The sequence below is a fragment of the Lepisosteus platostomus genome, chromosome 2 (genome assembly GCF_059453375.1).
Source record: "Lepisosteus platostomus isolate fLepPlt1 chromosome 2, fLepPlt1.hap1, whole genome shotgun sequence".
Taxonomy (NCBI): domain Eukaryota; kingdom Metazoa; phylum Chordata; class Actinopteri; order Semionotiformes; family Lepisosteidae; genus Lepisosteus; species Lepisosteus platostomus.
In genome coordinates this window covers 71,338,874-71,348,144 of record NC_142612.1, presented here as the reverse complement: position 1 = coordinate 71,348,144, position 9,271 = coordinate 71,338,874, and the positions used below count along the sequence as shown (strand labels likewise).

Sequence of the window (9,271 nt, the reverse complement as noted above, 5' to 3'; positions counted from 1 at the left end):
ACTTAAATATTAACTTCAGAGAATAGGGTTATTAACTCTTTTTCATTTGATACTTCTGTATGCTTTTCTGGGACCTGTGAATTTGTAAAACTTAAGACATCATGCTAAATATAAATGGACAGTTGATCAACATTAAATGAAGCTAATGAAAAAGCTGTACAATATGACCTGAAGTTGAAGGCACACAAAGGCAAGAAATGGAACCATGTAGAAAGCTGTTAACAAGATGATTTATATTTTAGCCTTTCCAATATGCAAATACTTGACATGTGTTTACCTGTTAGTATCCTTTCATAGGTTACCCAGAGATACAGATTCAAGTGATAACTTATTTGTCTCTAGCTTTCTAAGAATGTCATTGGAGTAGTATTAGTAGTATAAGAACAATTAAGATCACAGTACAGATACAGTATAGTGATACACTACTGAAAGCAAACAGACTGCAACATTTTTATTAGCTATTAACTATTTATGTTCTTAAGGTCTGTACATAAAATCATTGATGTCATAAAAATCATCACTGGTACAAATGAGAGGAGGCAATTCTGCCCATTTTGTTCTGTTTGGTAATGCTTCAGGTTTTAAATTATCTACATACTTTATCCTCTTTTTAAAGTCCTCCAGATGTCCTGTTGCAGCTTTTGGGGAGGAATTTAAAGTTCTTTTGGTATCGCACATCACTGCAAAAAAAAGAGGCAATTTTAGCGCACTTATTTAAGAATAACTTAACAAAATAAATAAGACCATGCTGTAGACGTTTTCTCCATAGCTATTGTTTTCCATGAAAAGAATCCAGGGTGTGTTCCACACTTCATTGCTGAGAGTACTAACAATTTTGAGGATTTTCCAAGTATCCCTTACCCTTCCAAGTTCAACGCAACGCTCCAGACACAACAGTGACAGCTGAAGAAGGCAAAGGCAAGGGGGAAGGAGGGGTGGAATAAATAAAAACAAGAGTATCCCTATCACCATCTCATGTCAGAGAGCAGGCCGGCACTCCAGACAGATACAGCTGTGCAAGGAACAGATGGAGAGGAGAGAGGGGGAGAGAGAGAGCACGAGAGGGAGTTAGAGAAGTGAGAAAGAAGTTCTGAAAATGCAAGCAATGCCGCTGGAAAAGTCTCAGAGAGGCAACCCACATTCCTTCAACAGGTGTGGTGTGTTTACTATACAAACAAGCAGGAAAGACACTGGAAAAAACGCAAGTCACGTGACTGATGACCTGACAGTAACCACAATCCACCACCTTGTGACCATTTTGGCTTAGACTAGTTATCTGGATGGACGATGGTTTCCCTGAACACTAAGCTCAGAGATACATTGATTCAATGCCACATAGAGATGTCCTCTTAGAGAATTTGTCTTATGTTACTTGCCTAAAGCATCCCAAGCTGATTTAGTGTCATACAGGGTCAGAAGCATTTTAAGGCTTAAAGAAGCAGTCTGTTGACTAAATGCTAGTTTCAGGCACTGGAATTTTCTTCAGAGCTCAGTATTGCAGAGAACACTGTATTACAAAATGAACTCATTTTTAGCTACCCTGTACTGCTTTAGCTACAGTTGTAAACATTAATTTTCCATTAGCGTCTGTGTGAAATGAGGTGTGTTTGGAGCATGCAAAATGGGTGGGTGCAATTTGCAAAATATTTTCAAAAATAGAGAATATGAAAAAAACAAATGTGCTGTAACATACATTTTAGCAGCAGTTTTCAGTTTAAAACAGAAAAATAAGGCATGTTTTAAAAATATTTAATAATTCAAGTCTATAATTAACACTACATACAGAATTACAAGTAGCAAAAACAGAAAAAAATGCTCTGTAACTTGGATACATTCACAATTCAACAAACATTACATTTGGCTAGGACTGCCTCTTTTCTGAGAGGTTTGCATAAAAACATAAGCCAAAATGCAATTCATAATGACAGACATCTCCAGGGATTCATTTAATTGCCTCTGTGACTGATTAGGGAGATAAGCTACCATGATTTATATCTTTCAGCACCTTTTGGCAATTGTGTAACCAGGGTATGTTACAAACTATACTCAAAGATTACATTTGACTTTTTTCAGAGATTACATTTTCTGGAATCATATTACACAGAGTTGCCCGTTTCTTGAAGGCAGCTCTTTTTCTGGAAAAAAAAAAAACAACAACAAAAAATTGAATTCACTGTATGATACATAATCTTTATAGTATTCTAAACTGATTCTTTTCATATCCTAACTATAAATACAGTATATATTTGTAATGAAAGATGTTTGTTTTAAAAATTTACTTAATACTATGGTTGCCATACTGGTCAGCAAGTAAGCTTACCCATTCTGTGAGACAGAAGACTTAGTGGTTGGAATATAGACAGTGATAAATTACAGGAACTGGACAACCACAAGAACAACTGACAAACAGGACCCATAATGTGCTACTGGTCAAGAACCAAGAGAGAAATTTTACTTCCAGTATGTAAGAGCCTCCAATTTATTTTCTACAGCAAATACCCATGGTTGCTCTATCTCTTATTGGTTATTCTGGACGTACAGTACCTGTGAAGGTATGGTACCGTATGTAGCTTAGATGATAAAAAAACAATAAAATATTGTAAAACAATGAAAATGGCATCTAATAAGAAGAAGTCCTGAAGAACACAGGCTGTCCAAATGGTGTGTTAAACCAAGTAATATAAAAAAATAGGAATCCACATACGTATTAAGAATATTTGTACACTTGACATATGGTTTTCCAAGCACATAAAAAGTATTTCAAATTAACCCTTTTTTTCAAAGTAAAGTAACAATTTTGCACAAGTACCCTTTCTTGTAATTATAGTGTCATGAACCCCACTCATATAATGTTGTTTGAATTTAGTTAAATGACAAATATACAGTATATACAATTTAATTTTGCAGTAAATATAGGTACTGGACATTATTTTATCAGCACTAAAAGAACATTATCTAACTTTCTGCTTTCTATTCAAAAACACTTCTGACTATCAGGAAAACAAGGGTTGCACACCTGTATTTTTTAATGAATATTGCTGTATGTTGGCAGGTGTCTATATAGCATGTCAGCAATAATTACTATGTGTGTATAAGATGTGCCTTATTTTTCACCTTGAGGCAATGCTTTAAATCTTTAGACTGGCACACAAGTGCTTTGTTTTCAGTAATGGACATAATTATACATCAAAATGTTTGTGCCGCATATCTTCAGTGCAATTAAGTTCACTTGACTGCATAGGAAAATGGGAAAAGGGCAGGGAGAGCTTATGGCTTCACACAATATCATCAGTTTTACTAAAATAATTCCTATTCAATTTCCTGAACAGCTTCGCATTGTGCTTTTCAGTTAATAGAACCTCATCAGTTGTCCATGGTCTTGTCAACATCACCAGTCACGCCAGCTTGCTGCTAACGAGTATCATCTCATCACACTTCAGTTTACAAAATCATTAAATGAGTGGGAACATTATTTTGATTTTAAGTTTGAATTCTCCTATTTACAGATGTCAAGCATGCGAGATATAGAGGAAATACTCCCTTTAATAGTTATGTTTTCAATTTAAGTCCTAGGTTCATGTTGCCAGAACCAGAATTGTTACAGTTTTGCATAATGCCCATGTTAAACTTAATAGTTCTGGCCCCTGGAACTGTATAGTTGGATGTTTTGCAGCTCCAGTGTGCTTGGGCCAGGAGTTGATGTTAGTGAAAGCTACATGTCCCTCACTCTCAGTGTTAAGGACAATAAATCAGTTTTGTATTTGTTGTAATTTAACTCCGGCAGCAACTTTCCCTATGCCACTGACACTGTCCTGTTGATTGATTTTATACAGTCCCAAGAAAGCTTATCTATGTGAGATGAATCACGTTTCAGGAAAATATATTCCGAACACTTTCGACAGCCTTTACAAAATTCTTTATCTTCACTTTAAGAAGATATATTCATATCTTCAATCACACAAAATATTGTTCAGGACAACGGATTGTACAACTTTAACAAATGATCAGAAAAAAAGCACGATATGATTTTGACACATTTGAAGTGAAGGGCAGATAGCATGCTATCATATTCTGATAGCTTCATAGCTACAAAGCTATATTTTCATATAACATATGAAATATATCATATATCATATCAATATAACTTATTTTCATCTTATCACAACTTCAGGTCATCTGAATTTAAACAGGTGGAGATGCATTCTAAAAACTTTAAAAATACAGTACTTTTCAGAAGAAGACTGTATAACCATCATTAACATTTGATAGCCTTTGAGGATTCTGTACAATACAAATAATGAATTTAGGAACCTCTCCTTCAGTGAAACTGATGTAAGTCTTAACACAGCATGAAGTTTTCATTGCTTTGCCTTGAAGCAAAATAACACTTTGAAAAACGTTTTACAACATGTTTGGACAAAAACAGCAAGTGCCTTATTTAAATTACAAAGGTGTAATTCATTTTGTATGTACTTATTTAAATGCAATGAGGGAAGTATTGCCCCAAGACTTTATTAAGGTATACAGGTAAAATTGAGAAATGAGAGAGAAAGAAAGGAGTAAAATAAAATACTGCTTTTTTATATCTTGTGAAAAAATAATGTGTCTAGTTCTTCAAACATTAAAGGCGGTTCATTTTCACAAAGATCACTATATAAGGTATAAACCATGACGGGCCAATCAGTGACTAAAAAATACACCACACCTTGAATATGATGAATCAGGATGGGAAGCCAAGTGGCTTTAATCATTTACAAAGCATCACATTACACACTATCAATATTGGTTAATTCCACTTTACCTTCATTGATATTTTTAGGTTAAATGAATTCTGGAACATATCATGTTGTTTACAACCCATTGTGAGGTAATGTTGGAGCACATTAGTATTCAATCCAGAGATATCCAATCCTTATACTGGACAGATCAGGTGTGTCTGGGGCAAAGTAGATGGAGGTGTCATAGATCCCATTTCACCCTGAGCACCTAGAGCTGTGTTTCTTAATTGTCCCGTAATGTACTTTTTTTTCAAAAGGGAAGCATCAAGAAACCAGAGTGTTTTATTTTTATGGGGTCTAAACACTTTACAGCGCATTTTAATCCACTTTCTTTGCGCTTCCCGTGCGAGTAGCAAATGTGCACCACTCTTCATCATGGGAAATGCTCAGAGTTATTAACAGATACCTTCATGTAATTACTGAAAACATGCAATTAGGCCCTCCATGGGAATGAAACACTGAGGCACTACACAATACAATTAATGAGGGTGGCAAAAGAATAAGAAGAATCCATCAACAGAAAAAAATAAACTTGACTGAGAAGATGATACACAAGCCTAGGGGAAGCAATTTCTCTTTATTTCTCGAAGATGTTCTTATTTTAATTCTTAACCACCATAAAAGAACAATATTTGTCTTCTAGTCACGTGTGTTTGTCTGTAATGTTGGAGGAAGAACACACCCACATGCAAATGCTGCTGAATGCTACTCTTGGGTAGAGCTGCATGATTCTGGGTGGCTGTGTGTCCTGCAATGTATTAAAGCTGGTCTTTCAAACGTCATATGTTATTCTGGTGTCAGCTGGTTTTGATTCAAGTTGCGTGATTGAACCTTTTGATTGCGCTTATAATGTGAGTATATCTGTATAACTGTGCTCAGTTTCAAAAGGTTTGCAGTTTTCAAGCTACTTAAACATTGATACGTAAATTTAAATCTCTTACAGTTACAGAGCTGAGAATGATTTAAAAAGTTCTAATGAATCAATAAGTAGTTAAAGCTCGAATTTAAATAATCAAGAACCAAGATGAAACAAAACCTGGGAAACGCAGAGGTAAGGTGGACCTGAACTGGGCAGCCCTGTGTTAGACTGACACAAAATGAACACATAAGTTTACACATGCATTACGAGCCAGCAGCCAAATCACTCTGCAACTCACAAGTGGCAACCCACTGAAGCTAAGCAGGTGTGAGCCTGGTCAGTACCTGGATGTGAGACCTCCTGGGAAAAACTAAGGTTGCTGCTGGAAGAGGTGTTAGTGGGGCCAGCAGGGGGCGCTCACCCTGCGGTCCATGTGGGTCCTAATGCCCCAGTATAGTGACGGGGACACTATACTGTTAATAGGCGCTGTCCTTCGGATGAGACGTAAAACCGAGGTCCTGACTCTCTGTGGTCATTAAAAATCCCAGGGTGTTTCTCGAAAAGAGTAGGGGGTGTAACCCCGGCGTCCTGGCCAAATTTCCCATTGGCCCTTACCAATCATGGCCTCCTAATAATCCCCATCTATGAATTGGCTACATTACTCTGCTCTCCTCCCCACTGATAGCTGATGTGTGGTGAGCGTTCTGGCGCACTATGGCTGCCGTCGCATCATCCAGGTGGGTGCTGCACATTGGTGGTGGTGGAGGGGAGTCCCAATTACCTGTAAAGCGCTATATAAGTGTAAGCTATTATTATTATTAAAAACAACTATAAAATGTTTCATTGATAAATCACCACTTTGTGAGAACACAAAAAAATGACTAAATAGGAGAAGAAATATGTTCTTCAAGCTACTCTTCAGTGCTGTGTTTGTTAGTTGTTGGGATTAAGCAACTGGAATTGCTTAAACTGTAATTGTCAAATAATTGTACTTAAAATAAATTTTCTAATTTGCAAGAAAAAAATGCTTAAGCTCTCTCAAGCAATCATTTCTAACTACCCCTGGAAAACCCAATGGTAGAGCAAGTTAGTTATCGATTTTCATTTTGTTTTAAATTTTGAGCTCACATTTATTTCAATCAGCAAATAAACAATGTCATATACAAATATAACCCTTACTTTAACTGTTTCCAGCAAACCAGCAGGACTGAATAACTGTGTTATAGATTGAATATTAGGAAGAACCCTCAGAGTAGGTGCTGGTGAACAAAAAACAATCTAAATCATTCAGTTAATTCTGGTGTGAAAAAAGGCATGGAATAATATTCATTACATTCAATGAATTACATTCTCGATAATTGTTTCAAAATCAGATCCATCAGAAAGGTCCTGTAGTCAAGACAAAATATTAGTGCAGATTGTTAAAGAAAGCTGCCAACTATGTGGTTTCTCCTGCTATGCAAATCCTTTCCTTTGAGATCCAACAGCTATCCTTTAGAACAAGTTATTGAGTGGAATGGTCAGAAAATGCAGAACAGAGAAACAGTTGTACTTATTCTACTATGAGATATTTAAACCCACATGAAGACATACATTTTGAAATGTAATTTCAAAATTTTGCACATGGTATCTACTTAACCTTCAAGGTGATAGAAAAAGCATGTTGTATAAAAGCACAAATCCAGCAGCAGTGGGCAATTATTAGGACTTAACCTGAAAGTACCCTGGTTTGTCAGAAGACCAGGAGCAATATAGTCCAGTTTAAAGTTAACTATTTAATAGAAAAGGGATTTTCAGGAACCTATTTAATAGCCTAATTAATTAACCTATTTAATCCCTTTCCTACTGTTTTATTTTTAATCCTGCATTTCTGCCCTTTTCTCCTTTCATCCTCAACATGCTCCTTGAGCACTGGAGTACCAATGGCCTTTAAAATGGCTGTAGCTAACCCTGTGCCTAAAAAACAAATATGGGTCTGGACAACCTAAATCCCTGACATGTATCCAAACTAGTTTTTACTTAATTTTCTAGTAAAAACTTTAGAATGTGCTGTTACAATTCAACTAAGCAACCATCTCATTTCAAATAACCTCTTTATACCCTTCTCATCTGATTTCACAGCAAAGTAACTACGGTTCTTTATTTATTCTTATTCTTCATCTAGAATTATCTAGAATTATTCTTCATCTAATCCCTGCTTTTGAGACTGCTAATAATGACATCTTACTTTCTTGTCTTGAGACTGTTTGGAGTTTCAGACATTGCTCTTACATGCTTCAACTCTTACCTGTATGATCATTGACACGTTGTCTCTCTTCGGGGTTTCAGTTCTGAAGTAGGGTTCATTAAGTCTGGAGTTCCACTGGGCTCAATAATTTAGTCATCTTTTTTATTTTTCCTGTAAAGAGCTTTTAAAAAAACTACTTTTAAAGCTGCTTTTAAAGATAAAAATGTGGTTCTACAACAGGTATTGGATGACACTGACTCTATGAATTGCATTAACCTCACAGTAAACTCCAAGTCCCAAAAACTCAAACTCTGAAGACTAACAGGAGCCAGGTATAGCATTGAATGATTTGACTTAAAGAATTAAATTAATCTTCTTTGATAACCTACCACTATATTATAATACCTAGTGTAATAAAGAAAATGTTTTTAACTATTAAAATAACATTATGTTCTGCGGGCTTCACAATAAACAGTTGTCACGTGGTCTTGTTTATGGGATCTTTTGGGAATAAACGTCGACATGAACAAATAAGACTTGGCATTAACAGTAAGATATCACATTTTGTGCTACAATATGTCAGAACACGATACACACAAATGTCTTCTGAATTTTCATTGAATGAGCTGTTGACACAAGTACGAGCCTGCAAGTATTCAACAACACAATGGAAAATTATACCAAAAAAAACAAGGTACTCTTTTCAGTCATTAACAATTTTAAACCCTTCTTTAAAAAATAGCTTGTCTTTTGAACAGATATTGAACATGTCAGCTGCACTATTGGTAACCTGATTTGGCAATGCACTTTTTGCTATCTGTGCAATCTATATTGCTGAAGCATTTCTGCTAATCCTAGGGTCTGGACCTCTGATTCAATTATGGTTCAGTGCTAATAATTGTACCTTTCCACTGTAAACTTGTGAGTTGGCAACTTAAATAACTTCTTTAGCCAAAACACAACAACATTAATAACAAAAAAGTACTGTTCAGATGGTGATATTTTCCTTTCTGAATATTCCAATTGGCATACAACCTCATGTACAATTCATGTACCATTTTTAACCTGTAAACACTTAATAAGAGCCAGAGAGAGTCATAAGATTATTTATGATTTAAATATAAAGTTAAACATCCATGCTATTCTGGCCTTTAAAGTACTTATTAACATGTGACATAGCTGTGATACACACATTAATTTTAAAATAAAAATGAATTGGTTAAGTATAATAAAACAATACCTCGCACTCTGAAGAAAAAAAAAACATTTTAAACATTTTAGCTTTACTGGAGCAATCTGATTTAAGTACCCTACTCAGAGTTCAAACAACAGAGTCCCACCCAGCAGCTGAACCCACAAACCTTTGGTTGAAAGTCTTAACCATTACTTTACACTGCTGCCATACTT

The 9,271-nt window shown here is 35.6% G+C and overlaps 1 long non-coding RNA gene across 1 annotated transcript; it reads right to left on the bottom strand.

The window, feature by feature from the left end:
* Positions 1-436: 436 nt before the first annotated feature.
* On the bottom strand, positions 437-5,897 carry LOC148677006 (uncharacterized). Its single transcript, XR_015929513.1, has 2 exons — positions 862-5,897; positions 437-680 (listed from the first exon to the last, which is right to left on the bottom strand). It is a non-coding gene; the product is annotated as an uncharacterized LOC148677006 (long non-coding RNA).
* Positions 5,898-9,271: the final 3,374 nt, after the last annotated feature.